General features: G+C 38.4%; 1 protein-coding gene across 7 annotated transcripts in view; it reads right to left on the bottom strand.

Moving 5' to 3' along the window:
- The window catches only part of LOC307190962 (uncharacterized protein), a 445,225-nt gene that overhangs the window by 358,204 nt on the left and 66,959 nt on the right, over nt 1–20,062 (bottom strand). The window lies entirely within an intron of this gene.

The raw sequence follows: 20,062 nt of genomic DNA on the forward strand, positions 1-20,062 counted from the left end.
CCCTTAATTTATGTAGTCCACTATTCTTCCAGTATCCTTGTTTGGTCTCTTACTCCACAAAGTTTTACTAACATCTGCATTTTGTTTTTAGATTTACTAACTATTCATTTTATTTCGGCCGACTAACACTGACAGCTGCCTCTCCTCCTATAAAATAGAATTCCCCACTGAATTCCTCCTCTGATCAATACCATGCACTCAACATTCTTCTATCTTTTATATATGTTTCAAAGCTTTTCACCTTCCTTGATTAAAAATTCTACCTCATTACTTTCCAAATCCATGCACTCTGATCAGAACTTCTCTCATTTCTCATTTGACCATTATTTCTGATTAATAACCTGTTAGTCTAAAATTCAGCTTATAGCTCACAGAATTTAGGTTGGTCCATATATGGCATGTTTATGCACAATATCAGAAAACTCATCTTTAGCTCATCTGTGTTAACTTTCCTATTTTTGCTTTATCATAAATTCATGGATAATTCTTAAGATTCAATTTAACTCTATAGACTGTAATTGTTGTTTCTTGTTTTCAAATTATTATTATTTGGACACTAGGATCACATGGTAACTCTATATTTAGTTTTTTGAGACATCTCCATACCATTTTCCACAGTAGCTGCACCAATTTACATGCCCACAAATAGTATACGAGGATTCCCTTTTCTCCACATCCTCGCCAACATTTGTTATTTGTGTTCTTTTTGATGATAGCCATTCTGACAGGTGTGAGGTGATATCTCATTGTGGTTTTGATTTGCATTTCCCTGATGACTAGCGATGTTGAGCATCTTTTCATGTGCCTGTTGGCCATCTGCATGTCCTCTTTGAAAAAATGTCTATTCAGTTCTTCTGCTCATTTTTTAATTGGGTTGTTTGTTTTTTTGAAGTTGAGTTGTATGAGCTGTTTACATATGTTGGATATTAATCCCTTACTGGTCAGGTCACATCATTTGCAAATATCTTCTCCCATTAAGTAGGCTGTCTTTTCATTTTGTCAATGGTTTCCTTTGCTGTGCAGTCATTTTTAACATGGATTCCCAACATTTTAGAGTAATTGAGAACCACAATATCTAATATCCACAATGTTGCAAAATTATAATTTCTTTGGTGGAGAGGGTAAATTGTCAGAAAAACTGAGACTACAAAACAAGGGAAATTTTTTAAATGCTGACAGTTTAGACGTTAATGAAGTAGGTTAACAAAGGCTCTGACTTCATTGATTGTTTCACAAAAGATGTTTTTTTTAAAGCTGGTTTCAAGTCAAGATTTAACTGTCAATATTTTGTTATAAAATGTGTCTGTGTTGTCTCTCCTTGCAGGCAACAAGAATCCTTGCATTTCTTATTTGCACAAACACTGGAAACTGTTGGATTAAAAGATATTGTTTAGTGGTTTCATAGTTGAATCAAGTGGGGACGTAGCATTGTCGCTGATAAGTTGTTAAACATCATCTAACCGAACTGTGTTTATAAAAGGTGCATGTGGTCACTGTGGCCTGGCTAGTGGTTGCATGTGTGACATTTTTTTAAATTAAGAGATTCATAATTTTCAAGAAAGCTCATTCTTCCCTAAAATACTAAACTGAGATGATCTTAGCACAAGTTAATGAGAATATTATTATATATTATGCTTTATTTGGTATCACAGTATTTTATGTTTCAGGCATACATTTGTATTATGAATAACAAATTTGCTGAATTAGAGCTAATAGAGAGTGGGAGTGGTAGGCAAGACGAAAATATACCGAGAACAATAATTACCAGGGTTCTTTTTTTCAAAAGTAAAATTTTGGAAGGGAAAAAATGACCTTCGGAGTCATTTTAGAGTTTACCTGTGAAGCTGTGACTCTGTCTGCCCTGGATCCTCTTACTTTCTTCCTCACACTGAACTCTTTCATGAGGACCAGTAGTCCCAAGTCTGGGAGACAGGGCTCAATGAATCTCCCAGAACATCTACCTCATGGTTTATAGATTACCTTCCTGCTCTTGTGCACGCTGCCTGGGACTCTGCCCCAGCTGGTTTTTCCCCCTGGTTTGATGACTACACCCTTCAGAGGAGGTCAGGATGTAACAACGGGGATATACACTTCCTGGCCATCGAAGCTTCCATAAAAATTGTAGTTATTCTCCCTTACAGGGGATGTTCCTTTCCAGTTGGTCCTCCTATGCTTTCTCTTAGATTCAGCATAAGATCCTCTTGAAACTGGTTATGTGGCTACTGGGCTTACAAAGATGCAGTCAGCAGCACAGTCATCCCTGACTTTCTTGTCTTTTTGAATCATTCTGATTATCATCTTGTCCAAACCCTGCAGACAGATCCTATTAATTTACTGCCACCCCTTCCCATATATTGGAGACTCTCCACTTGTTCTAAAGTAATTACAAATCTATTCATTGAAGTAACTCCTTGCAGGTTTCTTTATGGACACGAAAGCTACATGCATTTCCAAAACCAAATCTGTATTAAACCAAACATATACGGCCTGAGAGAGACTATGCCTGTGAGAATTCCAGATGGATTCATTCCTGAAGTATCTACATGCAAGTCAATTGCATCTCTGGCAGCTCCTGTTAGTTGAGCTGGGACAACAGTCTCTCTTCAGTGATCAGCTCATACCCTACTCAAACACCAAGTTACTCATGCCAAGATCTAATCATACATGCTAATCCAGATGATTTCAGGTTTCCAGGACCAAAGTAAGGGACAAAGGGGTCAATAAAAGGCTGCTGAGATCAATGATTTCCCAAATTATATAGGAGTAACATCAAGAACTGTTCAGCCCTTCTGTATTCCCAAGTCCATTCCAGGTACCAACCCCAATGGGAAGAATAGGCAAGAACACATAAATATATATTTTCCCTGACTTACTGACTCTCCATGTAAACAAACCAGCAGGAGGAATTAAAAGGAGGCACTATTTACAGAAGCCCTCCAGTGGTCAGACAAGTTAACCTTTTAGTGTATCATTCACATTATCCACAGCCAACATTCTGTGGCAAGTTTCTCCTAAATCTTTTCTGACTTTTCACCAAAGGAGAGTTTCCTTTATCACATGTCTCCACTCTCTTGTATTCTTCACTGGCACCTCATCTATCTTATTATAATATTATCATCCTAAATTGGAGAGCACAGGGCCAGGGCAATCAGGAATGGTTGTAATAAGGAAGAACAAACCTGACTCCATATTAGATCTGTTTCTTTTACTTAACCTTTGTATTCTATTGCTTTTGTTTAGAGTTAAGAATGTCACCTATAGCCTGAAATGTACAGGATAGCCCATTCTCACGCTCTGACCTTTAAGGGTATGACACTTTTCCATTCATACAGAGATAAAAAGTTGCAGAACATGTTATAAAGCAGAAACTAACACACCATTGTAAAGCAATTGTACCCCAATAAAGATGTTAAAAAAGAAAAAAAAAAGTTGCAGAACAGAGAGTAACACTTGTCTTGTTGGAGGTTTACAGGAACATCGTGATCTGACCTGCGTGGACAGCTGCAAGAAAAAAGGATTCTGACACCAGGAAGTTTGCAACAACGAACCACACCCCTCCCTCACCTTGCTTTTAAAAATGCTTTGCTGAAACCCTTCTGAGAGTTTGGGGTTTTGTGGGGGGGCATGAGCCACCGTCTTTTTGCATGGTTCTACAATAAACCTTTCTCTGCTCCAAACTGACATTTCAATTGGTTTGGCCTCACTGTGCATCAGGCACACGAACCTGCATTCAGTAACATGGTGTATGACAATTCAGAGATTATGGAATTCTTAACTCTAGTTGGTAAAACTTTGTGACCATGTTCCCTTCATTCACACAGTTTAAAGAATGTAAGACATCCTGTCAGCTTTGTTTTTATCTGTCTTTCTCCCAGGTCTTATTAACCTGTTCATTTTTCTTAATTTATTATCTTAATTCATTGTATTTCTACTAGATAAATTTAACGCCCTTCTTTCCTACTACAAAAGAGATTCCCTCTCCAAATTTCCTCACTGATCAATATAGTACAGCCAAATTCTAACCCCAATTGAGCATCTGTTACAATTGGTGTGTGTGTGTTACTGGTCTAGGAACAACTTGTAAAGAAGAATCATGCCTTATTCTTTTTTATATAAATAGAATAATGTTCAAAATAGATGTTAAAAATGTTAGTGTATTAATTAATTAAATGACCAATTTTCTAGAACTTCGGGAGTGGATGTAATGGTAGCAAAAGATCCTAATGCGAAATTTATACAAGGTACAATATTTTCAAATTCAGATGCAAAAAAATTACACTTTACTTTTCTACTTTTGAACTTGATTTTTATCTCAAGTCCCCATGTGACTGAAGATGAAGAATGACTTTGGTCCAGTTCTTCTTGTTTTTCTCCCCAATGAATTCAGAATTTGAATGGCAATTCAAGATCTCCTCTACCCAATTTGCTGAGTTGTATCTAAGTTGTGGAGGAAAAAGTGAGGGACTTTCAGAGGCAAACAGTGTCTGGACCTGAAAATATTCTGTCCACATGGATGTTCACTGAGATGTAGATAATATGATTTTTTGCCTGCTGTCACCTGCTCACTCTGGCATCTCCAGAGATGTCTGCATTTGCACCTGGTCAATGGTTTTTAAGTTCACCCTGGCATTGAACTCTTCCCCTCATCCTGACCAAGAACTCTCTAAGGCCCAGCAAACCATAGCGGCCCATGTCTGCTCTACCCAGAGCTGTACAAGGTGGAGAAGGGTTGGAAGGGACATCAGTGTGCAAGTCCCTTTCATATAGGGACAGACACCAGCCCCTAATGATATTCCTCTCTTTTAGGTGGAAGAGAAAGAATTAGGGGATGACAGTGGATGTTTCAAGGGGAACACCCTCTTCTTTGTACAAATCAATTTCTCAGCTTAACCTTTAAACAAAACTGAGCGAAATTTCTTTGTTGTGACATTGCTTAGAAGCTTTCAGATGCTGGTATACATTATGAATCTCCAAGAGGGGGCGTACCAATGCAGCAAGTATCTAGTTTATTTGGGAAGCTCCCCTGGAACAAGCTGTCCCTAGAATTCTATTTGGGAAACATTGTTCCAATATGCCCTGCAATTATTGGTGTGTTTTGTTACTTAATCACCAACACAACTCATGGTAGAGATCAGGGTATGAGGTAGCAGGTAGGGCCCCTTCTCCCTGGACCCTTCCTTTTTTCTTCTTTTTGCACAAAAACAGTCCATTTATTCAAGTGTTCTCCAGCACAAGTACATTAGAAAGGAGCTTTATTATATTCTCCTGGGCACAAAGAAAAAATGTGATGAAGGTGGAACTGACAGACTTTCTACATCTGCTGTACGCACTGACCTCTTTAAAATTATTTAATAACAGCTATGTCACAAGCATCACTTAAACAGAGATATAACAGACATCAGGGTGCAGGGGTGGGAACCCACGCAGGGCCCTCTCACACACGCCCTCCCAGAACCAGACTGTGAAATGTACATTACTATTGTCAATAAATAGAGAAGCAACCCTAAAAATATATAATGGTGAAAGGATGCTGGAACCAGAAAGAAAAAAAAAAAGAGTCAGAAGAGGAACTGAAGAGAAAGGAAAGGGCTGCGAAGGGAAGGGTCAAGAGAGGTTGGGTTTAACCTTCCATTCTAATGATACTCTGCCTAGTGACCACTGTCATTGGCTAGTGGATCTACCTAGCAGACTGTCGGGTGAGAAATCATTCCTCATACTGCATCAGTAGCAGGAGGCATTAATATTGACAACTCCATGGGTTTACACTGCACTTTGCAGTTATTTACCCTCTTCACCACCATAACTTCATCTTATTCTTAGAACTGCTAATATAGAGAAGGGATTACTGTTCTTACAGACAAGGAAACCAAGTTTCAGATATTTATCCAAGGTCATCCAGCTGTTAAGTGACAGAACTGAGCTTGAACTCGGACCTTCCCACTTAGAGTCCCATGAGTATTTAATGATAACGGTGTTTCCTTTCCATTCTGAAACTCCAGCAGGGAGTAATTTGTTCCACCCTCCACTGCTGCCAGACAGTCACTCTAGGGAGAGCAGTACTCATTATTTTTCTGAAGGGAAAACACAGTGTTAACTCAGACAACATAATTTTATGGTCTGAACGAAAACACAGTTTTTTGCTCCTGTCAAATTCAATTTATATCACAAGACTAAATAAAAATTTTATGTACTGGGTGAAGGAAAAATAGAGAGAAAATGTCCTCAGTGGACAAGCTTAAATTATCTCCCATTTGAATGAGTTTATTTCCCAGATAGTTTCATCAGGCTTTTTAATTAAGAGAAAATTATTCATCTAGAGTCAGTAATTTGCCAGTGGCCTCTTCTTAACACTCCGGTCTAAGGTGACAGAAATGACAATGGGATTTTCAAATTAAAAACATCGAGCTTTTGCAGATACTGGGCCCTTCAGTTCAGTAACTGGGTCAGGGAAAGGAGGTGACCTAGGTGAAACAATGATATTTTAACCAAATTTCTCCCCTAAATTTAAGGCTCAGAGACGTTTAAGAGGTCTTAAGTTTGACAGGAAATGACACTGGAGATTGAAGACACCCGGTAACACATATAAACAAGAATATGTATGCAAATATACCAATATATATGTGTGTATATATATGTATACATGTGTGTTTATATAACATAATATGAGCATGGAAAAAATTCAGAAAGATACTTCCTAAGTTGTTAATATGATGTTATTATATATTATGCAGTAGTTGAAAGTGGGATGGCTGAAAGGTAAGGTGGAAAAGGAGAGGAGAGCAAAAGAAAAAAAAGAATTGAACCCCAAAGGGAATGCATTTTATTCATTTATGTAAGCTTTTATATAAGTGTGTACAAATCAAAATTTAGGGGAAATAATACAACAGGAGATTGTTCAGATACTAAAGCATTTGAGAGCTCTGAAGAACAAACACTGTGTCAGGCGGTTGCAGAAGATGGAGCTGGAGAGCTGGGCAGAGGCCTAAGTAAGGAAGGCTAAAATGCAGAATGTAGAATCGAAACTTCCTCCTGAGGTCAAGGGAAAGCCACTAGAAGGGTGACTCGTTCAAACTCAGGTTTTAGGCAGGTCATACTCTCAGTGGTGTCATGATTAGACAGGGTAGGGGAGGAGGGAACTAATGGCCTAAGAGGTGATGAGCTCCTACACCAGGGCAGTGGTAATGGGATTGGTTGGAAGTATAGCATTCAGAAAAAAAAGGTGCTACAACAATCATTATGTCCCCTACTACTACTTTACCATTTACTACTATTACTACATTACTACCACTATAACTTAACTGTTACTCTTTAATCAGCACTTACTGTGTACCAGGCACTGTGTCAAGAACTGTATTTTTTATTATCTTAATTAACTTTAACAGTAACCCTGTAAGACAGGCACTAGGCTGCCGATTATTATACAAAGCATCACTTGAGGCATGAGAAAATGAACCTCACAAAGAGAAGAATCAAACAGAAACCACAATTTGCAAGACAAACATGGCTTGCAAACCAAGCCATGATGTGCAACAGGAACTATCTACATTCAAAGTATTTTAACACCAACTCATTCATACCCAAATATTCCCCCAGAAGATCACCGTGTCACAGTGATTTCCCAAAGATTCATACATCCCCAAGGTAAGATCCTTAATTCTTCCAGCAAATCACCTAGTTTACAAATTCGAACCCTGCCCAGAACATACATATTAGTTCATACACTGAAACCACTCCATGACTGACTCCAGCCTCTAAAATCCTCTAAGTCCCATCCCTGATCATTAGAGAAATTCAAGTCAAAACCACTATGAGACATCACCTCACACCAATTAGGATGACTATTATTAAAAACAAAACAAAACAAAACATGAAATAACAAGTGTTGGCGAGGATGTGGAGAACATGGAACCCCTGTGCACTGTTTGTAGGAATGGAAAATTGTGCAACCACTATGGAAAACAGTATGGTGGTTCCTCAAAAAATTAAAAATAGAATTACCATATGATACAGAAATCCCAGTTCTGGGTATATATCCAGAAACACTGAAAGCAGGATTTTGAAGAGTTATTTGCACACACATGTTCATAGCAGTACTACTCACAATAGCCAAGAAGTAACCCAAATGCCTGTCCATACATGAATGAATAAACAAACTGTGGAATATACATACAATGGAGTATTATTCAGCCTTAAAAAGGAAGAAATCCTGTCGCATGCTACAACATGAATGAACCTCAAGGACATTATGCTAAATGAAATAAGCCATTCACAAAAAGACAAACATGATTCCACTTACATGAGCTATCTAGAATAGGCAAATCCATACGAGCAGAAATGAGAACGGTGGTTACCAGGGTCTGGGGGAGAGAAAGGATAGAAAGTTATTGTTTGAGATGTATAGTTTCAACTTGCAAGATGAAGTTCTGGAGGTCTGTTGCACAATGTGAGTGTACTTAACACCACTGAACTGTACACTTAAAAATAGGTAAAATGGTACATTTTATGTGTTCTTTACCACAATTAAAAATTCAAAACAAAACAAAACAAAAAACACTCTAAGCCCCTTTCTGTAACCTCCCTCTTTGGAGACTCTACTGAGACTGTCAAGATGCTGCTCTTCCATTCAAAACAAGTTCATAAACCCAGCTCTTTATGACCAGCCTTCCCTAACAGCCTTGGAGGGGCTGTGACAGTATGCTGAGTACACCCTGGAGGTCCCACGTCCTCGAATGCAGGGGACAAGAACATGGGCTTTGCAGCCCTAGCTTGCTACTCACTAACTATGAAATTTGGGAAAATTTATGAAACGTCTCTGATCCTCATTTTTTCACCTAGGGACTGGGAATAAGAGTGTTTATTGCATAGGGCCATAAAGAGTATTAAATAGGATAAATGAAAGTGTCTGGCATGGTGCCGAGCACCCAATAAGTAGGTGCTTAATCAGTGCAGCTGGTGATATTGCTCCGTGCCCATTAATTCCATGCCTCCCACCACTTCCATCATCCTGAATGAAAAGTGGAAAGGACTCCTGCCCCCCTCCACCTGATGTTTCCTTCCTGGTTATTTCCCTAACCACCATTTATTAATAAGCTCCTGCTAAGTGTCAGGCTCTGAACCATGTGTTGGGAGTCTGATACAGAGGTGCTCCATATAAAGGAGTTTCACCTCTGGTAGAAGAGGCACACATGCACCCAAGCAACACAAAGAAGTAGACTAGAAGCGTGGGGTGGGAGAAGAAATGTTGAGAGTGGAGTGAGCACAAGACCATCCACCTTCAGGGCTCCAAATTAAAACACCAGACTTATGAAACTGCTTTAAACCCCAACTGCAGGAAAAATAATATAATAATATAATAAATTGGTTTAATTCTGGGATCTTGAAAATAAGCTGGATAAAGAAATCAAAGGCAGAACCCATCAGTTTTGTTTCTTCTTCACAAGACCTTTGTTCTTTTAAAAATAATTCCACAGTGTGTGTGTGTGTGTGTACACACACACACACACACACACACACACTGGAATATTACTCAGCCATATAAAGGAACAAAATAATGCCATTTGCAGCAACATGGATGGACCTAGAGATCATCATACTAAGTGAAGTAAGTTAGACAAAGACAAATATCATATGATATCACTTATTTGTGGAATCTAAAAAAAATGATACAAATGAACTTATTTACAAAACAGAAACAGACTCATAGACATAGAAAACAAACTTATGGTTACCAAAGGGGAAAGTGGGGGAGGGATAAATTAGGAGTTTGGTATTAACATATACACACTACTATATATAAAACAGATAAACAAAGGGAACTATATTCAATATCTTGTAATAATCTATAATGCAAAAGAATCTGAAAAACTATATATATGTATCACTTTGCTGTACGCCAGAAACGAACTCAAAATTGTAAATCAACTATATGTCAATGAAAGATAATAATACTTCCACCAGTTCAAATCCTTGTTGAGAAGAGAATCCAGAAACAGAGTGTGATTAGTCCCAAAAGAGAGAAGAAGAAAATCAACTAATGGTGTGCACAGTGCTGAATACTTTGATATGATCTCTCATTTCTCTTCATAGCATCTCTGCAAATGGAGTTAGTGTTCTCACTTTTCAGATGATGGCTCAGAGATGTTCTACAACCTGCCACTCAGTGTAAGAGCTCAGGCTGGTATGACCTGGAATCTTGTGTTTGTTCCAATCTCCCACCCTGGTAGGGCTGTGACAGCTCTTCAACTGCAGATGTCTTATTATTCTCAAATTCTTCAGAAAAGAAAAAACAGATCCAAGGGTAACTTTTTCTGGAGACATTTTTATAAACTGGAAAGGTGGGACACTCAGTGACCCAAAGAATCTTGAATTTGCAAGCTTCTCAAGTTGTTGTAACCAAATAGGTCACAAAAGAAAAGCTGTTATAAATATTGCAGTAAATTAAACTTTCTTTCAAGACAGTTCTGAATTCCATGCCCATGAATATCTAAGAATTGGGAACTGCAAATGGGTATCCATATAATGGTGTGTTAACATTCACTGCTCATTCTTTCTCCTGCTTCAGTGGTGGAAAAGATTAATACATCATTCAGTTAATACAAAGTGTAATTTATTTCCAAAGTGATGTTTTTCCTTTGCAGCATCAAATCTGGCAGCTCTATGCTATGCTGTTCTGTCAACTGGAATAATGCCTTTAATGAACTTGTCTCTGGAATATCAAATGTGTTATCTGCTGCACAACTTGCAACTCTACTGCTCAGACCCTCGTCATCCGGCCTACTGTCTTCCACAATCAAAAAAAGAAGAATCCATTCCATGGCCCTGACCTCAATAAGCCACCAAGCAGCCCCCAGAATCTGCAAGCTTACTTCGAGTTTACTCATGGCCCATCTGTAACTCCACTACTCTAACCAGTGAGCACAAATTGGGCAGGAATGTCTCACCAGCCCTGAAGTGCTCTGCCCCTGGACAGACAATATTCTTCAGAACCACTGGATTCATATTGCCTCCCCCCAAGAAGTCGAGCATGGTCCCATGGCATCCTAACGCCCTCTGCTGGGGCCCTCACTGGGTAATGCTTGGATGCTCCAAAACCAACACTTTGGCCAGCAACTAGGCTTTGCCATCCTGCCGTATTGTTCCCGTCCTTTATGAGAATTTAATCCGTCTAGCCATTATGCTTCTAAGAACCAACAAAGGCAAGCCAAAAGTATCTGCTCTGCCAACAGCAATAATTCCACATATTCACTGCTGAGATGCTCTCAGTCTGATCCTTTTCTCGCTTGACTACTACCAGACCTCAAGATTTACCTCTGGCTCCCAGGGCTTCAGCTTTGTGTTGCTGTCTGCTCTCCCCCAGTGAAACCTCAGGATGACTAAGGGACTGGGTAAATTTGGTTCATACAATTCATTTAACAAAAAAAAGCTACTGAATACTTGTATGTTCCAGCATTATTCTGGGTGCAAAGAATAACAAAGAACAGAGCAACAACAACAACAAAAAAAACACAATATCTGTTTATCTCATGGAGTTTCCATTCTATGGGGTGGAGCAGGTAATAAACCTAATAAAATAACTAAGTTATATAAAGTGGTGGATGCCAAAGAGAAAAACTAATGCAGGAAAGTGGACGGGGGAGGATAACTCAACTGCAAAAAGGGCCCTCAAAGTAGGCCTCACTCTGGACGTGATACTTTAGCAAAGAACTAAATGAACTGAAGGAGAGGCTCCTAGCTGAGCTGCCTCAGGTAGGAGTAACCTGCCAGATCGAAGGGTCATGGAGAGCAGGAGGGTTCGAGGGGCATGGCTCTACCACTGGCTAGGTTAGAGAGGGTCAACATATCACTTATCTCTCTGAGCCCCCATTCTCTCAATGTAACATAGAGACAACAGTAGCTTTCTCAAAGGAATTTTGAGATTGCAATGAGAAAATATACATAAAACATCTGTCACTTCATAGCAGCTCAATCAATGTTATCTAAATAGGCAGATGATATATAAGTAAACAGAGAGATGGGCAGATTTACAATAGGATGTGACACATTAGAATACGATTGATAGGACAGCATAAGATAGAAGAGGGGAAGACAGTACAGGATAGCTAAAGTTGAGCACATAGGTATATAGAGAGACCACAGATATCTAGGTCCACAGACTCCAACATTATTACTTGGGTCCCCTCAGCTGGGGCACCTAGCTACTGCATCCATAATTAGGTAGATTTCTGATTTGTGCCCTAGACCTAGCTCTAACACTAAAAATTAGTGTGACCTTGGACACATCACTCAGTGTCTCTGCATTTTACTTCCCTCATCATTTAAAGTGAGCAAGCTATGCTGAATAATTACTATGCCTTCTCCATATGCCTTCTCTCTTACTATACATTTCAATAAGGTCCAAAATTTGTTTTTATGGGCTTTACCACATCTAAATAAAGAAGCCGTAATTATTTATTCAAAAGGATGAATGTGTCTCCTTTACTTAAAAACAGTGAGCTATTTAATATTTATTGAGCACCAACTATATCCACAACCTCCTTGTAGGATAACAGGAAGAGTTAAAACAAAGAAACATGCAACAGTAAAAACAGCTATATATTTTTTAAACAAAAATACATGGTCCAAGGCCTGAAGATATTATGTATTTAAAATCTACAGTAACCCTGGCCTCTTGCACTTGTAAAATTTAGCATTTGAAAATATCTTCTATATCAATTTTCCATACACCTACAAGTATAAAGTTACCTTAATTTCAAGTTTTTAAACTTTACTCCTGGCAATAAAAATTAATTTCATTTGATTCCAATTTATCTAATAATCACAAAAACCTTTTGAATAACCATTCAAAATATGAAACAAACGAACATGAAAAAATATGCCAGCCCATTTCCCTGACCTCAATGAGATGACATGCTGTAATTTATAAATTTATGACCATTCATTCATTCATATTTGGAAGCAATTACTGAGAAACTAACATGTAAGTATCCACACACAGGGAACACAGATATGTCAAGGCCTTTGCCTTGGAAAAGCACAATTTTGTGGGAGAGAGAGAGAAAAAAGATTGCTAGCATATTGAATGATAAATGCATAATCAATGTGAATACATGATACAGGTATACCATAAAAAAAAAAGGTTGATAAATCATCCTTTGGGCAATCAAAGATTTCACAGAAACAATACATTCAAGAAGTTTTAAAGAATGAATGTGTCAGGCAGACAATTTTTCAACAAATGTGTATCACACTCAAAATCAGAAAAAAAAAGTGATAGTCATTATCTCAAGGTGATGGGAATACAGGTAATTAGTTTTTCTTTTGGTCCTTTTTTTTGGATTGTGTCCAAATCACGTTTTATTTCTATCATTAGAAAGTGATGCAATATTAATATTATAAAATGAACTATGTTCTGTTTGTGTTTAAGGTCCTTAAGCTTTACAGAGTTAAAGCTAATTTTTCTCTAATTCATCCAAAGTTATAGCAGTCTGGTGACTAAAAAGGTACAAATATAACTTTTAGTTTCCTGGCAGAGAAGTAATACAGTCAACATGTACTAGGTAGAGAACTGTCCAGAAACCACTGCAGGTTCCAGTAAGCAACAGCACCTGAGGAAGGGTCAGACTTCACACAGGTCAGAGTTACTCCTGCCTCTCCACCCCTTATCTTGCATCTTACCCAGTCCATGAACCTCACACTTCCTGTCTCCTCTGAATACACCATGCCTATTGGTGCTCTCTCCTACACTTGCACTTTCTGGACTGTTTGCCAAACTTCTGCACATGCTTCAAGACTTACCTTCTGACATTTCTTTTGTGATGCCTTCTACTATAAAAAGAGAAGTAAGAATGAGACAGATCTGTTAGTTTTCTTCCCCAGAAGAGAAACAAAAGGTCTTAAGAGAGGGCATTTTGAGTCCTAGTGCTACCTCAGCTCACTGCCTTGCCTTAGTGAGCCCTTTGTACCTATTACCCCTGCAGCTCTGCTCCTCAATGATCCCTCCCTAATACATTGTGCTATTCAACTCTTGTCTTCCTCACTTTCAACTGAGGATAAGATACTCTCATCCTCTGGCTTGGCCTCATGGATCCCTTACATACCTAGACTCCCCATGAGAACAGAGTCACTGGGCAACTTTAACACAAGAATATCAATTCTGTACAGTGATACTGATTCCATCATACTGATCAGAAGCTTTGTCTGGATAGAGAATAATTTAGAGGGATTTTAACTGATGCCTTGTTATATAGGTCTTCAATAAAAATGGAAAAACTATAGTTATGATTTAATAAATACAATTTGTAAAAAAAAAAACAAAAGCCTTTGAGATGTAGTCAACAAATTTTACTGCATTCTTACTATATGCCAGGCATCATACCTCATGGAGCATGTGTTCTGGTGCAAGAGACAGAGTAAGTATTTCCAAATAAAAAAGGGATAAACAACGGGATAAAGAACAGTCTCTGGCATGAAAAATGAATACTTGGTATAATCTGGAGAAACTCTTCATGGTTTAATCCATAAATGTCAACCTGACAATACCAGACTTGGCTGGGCACCCCTCCTCTATGCTCACAAGGTGCCTTTTCCCTAATAACACATTTCTTATTACTTTGAAATTATCTATTTATATTTCTATCTCTCCTGTTACTGTGAGCTTCTCACAAACAGGAGTCATATCTCATATCATTTTTTAGGGTGTAACATAAATTAATCATCCAGCAATATGTCATAAAAGCAAATCCACAATGGCTATAAACTATCAAAATCATTCACAGTAGTAGAATCATGTTCCAGCCTCTACGAAATCCATAAACCTCTACACATATTGATTAAACACGTAGCCTCAATAGACTGTGAAGAAAGCATTCAACACACAAAAAAAATTTGGCAAATACTGACCTAAATTATCAAAGCTGAGTAGAGATAAAAGCTCTCTGGTGGATTCTCTTTGGGCTTTCTCTTCCATATCAGCTTTTAAACTGGGATAGGCTACCCATAAAAATCTACATGAATGGGCTTCCCTGGTGGCGCAGTGGTTGAGAGTCCGCCTGCCGATGCAGGGGACATGGGTTCGTGCCCTGGTCCGGGAAGATCCCACATGCCGCGGAGCTGCTGGGCCCGTGAGCCATGGCCGCTGAGCTTGCGCATCCGGAGCCTGTGCTCCGCAGCGGGAGAGGCCACAACAGTGAGAGGCCCGCATACCGCAAAAAACAAACAAACAAACAAACAAACAAACAAAAATCTACATGAATATGCACAAAGAATGAAAAAAAATACAAGGTAAACAGATGATTCTTCTTATACCAAGAAAGTCATGTTAATTTCAAACTAGGTATATTATTTGAATAAAATTCAAACTTTGCATATGTTTTGAAGATAAACTGAAGACTTCAAAATAAAGTTATGCTTTCATGGGCTCACACTGAATGAAATCCTCCAAAAACAGGATGAAGGGGCAAGAAATTGGGAAGAGCCACACTATACTCTGCCACTGAAAAACTCTAATGAAAAAGCTTAAGATCCTCTAGTCAAAACCCATTCCTCATTTGAGAAAGCAGGTGTACCATTTTACTATACCATAAATGATAATTATTTAATAAAAATATGCCAGCTCTAAGTAATATGATTTAAGTTCTTCAATAACAATTTTCTTTTTTAGAACACAGAAAAATCTTTCAAGAGATAATATGATGAAGAACCCAGGGGCAGGTTAGGAATAAAGACACAGACGTAGAGAATGGACTTGAGGACATGGGAAGGGCAAAGGTAAGCTGGGACGAAGTGAGAGAGTGGCATGGACATATATACACTACCAAATGTAAAATAGACAGCTAGTGAGAAGGAGCTTCATAGCACACGGAGATCAGCTCGGTGCTTTGTGACCACCTAGAGGGGTGGGATAAGGAGGGTGGGAGGGAGATGCAAGAGGGAGGAGATGTGGGGATATATGTATATGTATAGCTGATTCACTTCGTTATAAAGCAGAAACTAACACACCATTGTAAAACAATTATACTCCAATAAAGATGTTTAAAACAAAACAAAAAAGCGGTAATATGGGATAGACCAGTTCTATAAAAAGAGAAAGAATAAATAAATAATAAAGCCAGTTGGTTTCTTATTTTTGTCTTGATACATTTAAAGGGAAACAGCATTAAGAATCGTGTCATCTGGACTTCCCCGGTGGCACAGCAGTTAAGAATCCATCTGCCAATGCAGGGGACACGGGTTCAAGCCCTGGTCCGAGAAGATCCCACATGCCACTGAGCAACTAAGCCCGCGAGCCACAACTACTGAGCCCGCATGTCACAACTTCTGAAGCCCGCACACCTAGAGCCCGTGCTTCGCAACGAGAAACTGCAATGAGAAGCCCGTGCAACACAACGAAGAGTAGCCCCTGTTCACTGCAACTAGAGAAAGCCCACACACAGCAACGAAGACCCAACGCAGCCAAAAATAAATACATTTATTTTAAAAAAATAGAACTGTGATCTGCCCTAAACTGGTATTCAGTATTCAAGAATTTCATATTGTCAAATATTTAAAGATCTAACCAAGAATAAGAATGGTGGGCTTCCCTGGTGGCGCAGTGGTTGAGAGTCCACCTGCCGGTGCAGGGGATATGGGTTCATGCCCCGGTCCGGGAGGATCCCACATGCCACGGAGTGGCTGGGCCCGTGAGCCACGGCCGCTGAGCCTGCGCGTCCGGGGCCTGTGCTCTGCAGCGGAAGAGGCCACAGCAGTGAGGGGCCCGTGTACCGCAAAAAAAAAAAAAGAATGGCAAGGTATGTAGGAAAGTCTCAAGTCTTTTCCTTTTTATCATATATACTTTTCTTTCATATTTCACTCTACTTCCCAAACAATATAAAAGAAAACTGATTTAAAAAGTCCCAAAAAAGGTATGTGGAGAGACGTGTGAAAAGAAAACTATTACTGTCTTTGCCTTAGTGACAAAGGTAAAATATGCATGATTTGAATGTACTAGTTTAAACCAACAATTCTCAAAATATTTAAAAATTTTTAATATTTAAAATTTTAGCCTACTTATCCCTATTTTTCAATTGGAAAAGAATTTAGCACTAAAAAATAACATAAGGAAAACAAAATTAAAATGGTGTGACATTTTTAAATGGCATAAGCAACAGCAACTGACCAAAACCATCAGCCTAAAACAACACTGATCATGCTCTAACAGCAAAGTTTTCTTCCCCAAAGTTTCAAAAATACCAACTGTCTCTCTGAGTGTGCATGACCAGTCGCGTCTGACAAATTACCCAGCCTAACATGGCAGCCAGAATTCTTAGCAGGCCACTGTGTTAGGGTTGTCAGTTCAAACTAAAGCCTGTCAAGTAAAGTCTAAAACCGTGCCAATTAAAGGATACTGATACTTAGTCTTTAATCATACATTAAAAAATGAAAGTCATTTGTTCACCAGAATTTTAAAAAGGATTTTATTTTTTCAATTTTCAAGCACTAATTCTTAGTTGACCAAGAGACCAAGGCAACACTTCAGGTCTCTCTAATTTAATCAAGAAAGGTCTTTTTAGAATAATTTTGTCAAACTTACTTATTTCCTTACTAGTTCTTCTTCCCAACATTACTGTCTACCTGGAGAACTCAGGAAACACTGTCTATCTGTTCAACCATATCTAGCATCATTTGTGTCATTTATGGAGACTACCAATTAAATCAGCAATGGTGGATGCATCATCTAAGACTACCGTCCTATGATAGAGCTGTAGGATAAAGTAAATTTCTCATGAAATTTATTTTTCAACAACATTTTATATCCTTTTTTTCCAGGATTTCTTTTTAAATTAATTTTTATTGGAGTATAGTTGATTTACAATGTTGTGTTACTTTCTTCTGTACAGCAAAGTGAATCAGTCATACATATACATATATCCACTCTTTTTAGATTCTTTTCCCATGTAGGTCATTACAGAATATTGAGTAGAGTTGCCTATGCTATACAGTAGGTTCTTATTAGTTATCTATTTTATATATAGTACTGTATATATGTCAATCCCAGTCTCCCAATTTATCCCTCCCCTCCTTTCCCCCCTTTTGTAGTATTTTATAATCTTCACAATAGCTCAGACCTTAAAGATGAGGAAGTCTTTGGGTAAGGCTTCTTTACACAAGCACAGTGTGATCAAAAAAGAAGTAGGACTTAGCTACCAAAAAACATACCCAAGCAGCTAACAGACTGCCTAGATAACTCTGTCTTGAAGTCTAATTCCAGAGCCCAGCTATCTGTACAAATATTCCTTGCTTATTAACTATAATTTGTTCCTAAAATCCTTATTGCTAAGTGAAAAGCCATTAAATAAGAGAAATAAATCCCACTGATTATAATGTGAAAATTTTGATATTTCAACTCAATCAAAAATTCTGAAACAATTTTCACAGGTAGAATAAATACAACCACTGAACAATAAAAATAAGTTGTTATATGAGGAATTCTGTTTTTGTTTTATTCCATCCCATTTCTGACTTGTTCCTATCATTATTCAGATGCTGACATCTTGATTCTTCTCATGTCCTACTTGACATGAAATTTCAGCAATATCCCTCCTTCCTTGGTTTGCCTCTGTTTTCTAACTGGTTGATCATTTTATCTCTCTCTACTTACCCCTTCACATAGCAGAGCTGATGCTGGTATGAATACTCACTTTTGAATGCCATTCTTCCTTCAAGACAACACAAATAGTACATCTTCTTTGAACGTTTTTATGACCAGTCCTGTCTCAGGCATTTACATCATCCCAGATACGATAAGACACGCACAAACCTTATATCCCCAAAGAATTTTGTGGCTATCCTAGGACTTTCCTCACTTATGTGGCAGCCTCCATACTCTAAGTTAGGATCTCCTTGAACATAAGAACCATGTCTTGTTCATTTTCATATCCTCAAAGCTTTACACACAACTTTGTTATTTATTAAGAACTTACCATATATTCAAACTCTAAACTAGATGCTAGAAATAAAATGGAGAGCAAAAACAGTCATGAGTCTGCTCTTATGAAGCTCATAGTCTGGTAGGAAAGAGATATTAATCATATAATCTCAAAATCATATAATCTCAAAATTAATTGTAAGTTGTAACCATGATGGAGACATACACAGAGCTTTGCACCTACAATTGAAAGATCAGACTTCATCAGGATGGCCTCTCTGAGGAAGTGACATGTGCACAGAGCTCAAAAAGATGCATTAATTAGGTGAATAGGTGAGAAATGAGCATCCCAGGTGGAAAGGGCACAATGAGTAAAGACCTTGTAGCAAGAGAGAGAAGACTGAATACGAGGGACTGAAAGAAGTTCAGTGTGGCTGGAGTGCTGAGGCTGAGGGTATGGGTAGAGCAAACTGAGGCTGGGGATGTAGGTAAGGGTCATATCTTGTAAGGATTTGTAAATGTGGAAAGATATTTGTCAATTTTTAAAGAAAATTGTGAGGTCACTAAGGGCTGGAAGGAGGAGGATAGCATGATTAGATTAGAGATGCGTGTATACAATTGAGAGAGTCTTAGGAAAGCGCAGTAAGAATGGATAGTGGATTGAAGGTGGTGATTGATGCATAAGGGGCTATCAAGGATGAGCCTGGTTCTCTAGCCTCTGCAACTAAAAGGTTATCACTGCCATTAATGACATTGAAAATAACTGAATAGAACAAAGTTTGGAGGAGAATCGTGAGTTTGGCTTTGGACAGGTTGACTTTGAGGTACTTTGGGGATATACAGGAGTTAGAAGTAAATGGTCAATAGATTATGAGGATCTAGAACTCAGATGGGTGGTCTTAGCTATAACTATAAATTTGTCTATCATCTGAAATCAGATAGCAATTGAAACTGTGGCTGTGAGCAAGATAAAAAGTATAGAGTGAGGAGAACAACAAGCCTAAGGCTGAGATTTCAGGGACCACAGTATGCTGGAGTGTGGGGACAGGAGTATTTAAAATAATTATTAAGTAGAAAGGCAAGATGACCAGAAAAATATAACATGATTGCCCAAGAATACCAAGGGCCCATTTGTCAAGACTGATGAACTTAAATTTATAA

The sequence above is a fragment of the Stenella coeruleoalba genome (genome assembly GCF_951394435.1).
Source record: "Stenella coeruleoalba genome assembly, chromosome: 8".
NCBI lineage: Eukaryota > Metazoa > Chordata > Mammalia > Artiodactyla > Delphinidae > Stenella > Stenella coeruleoalba.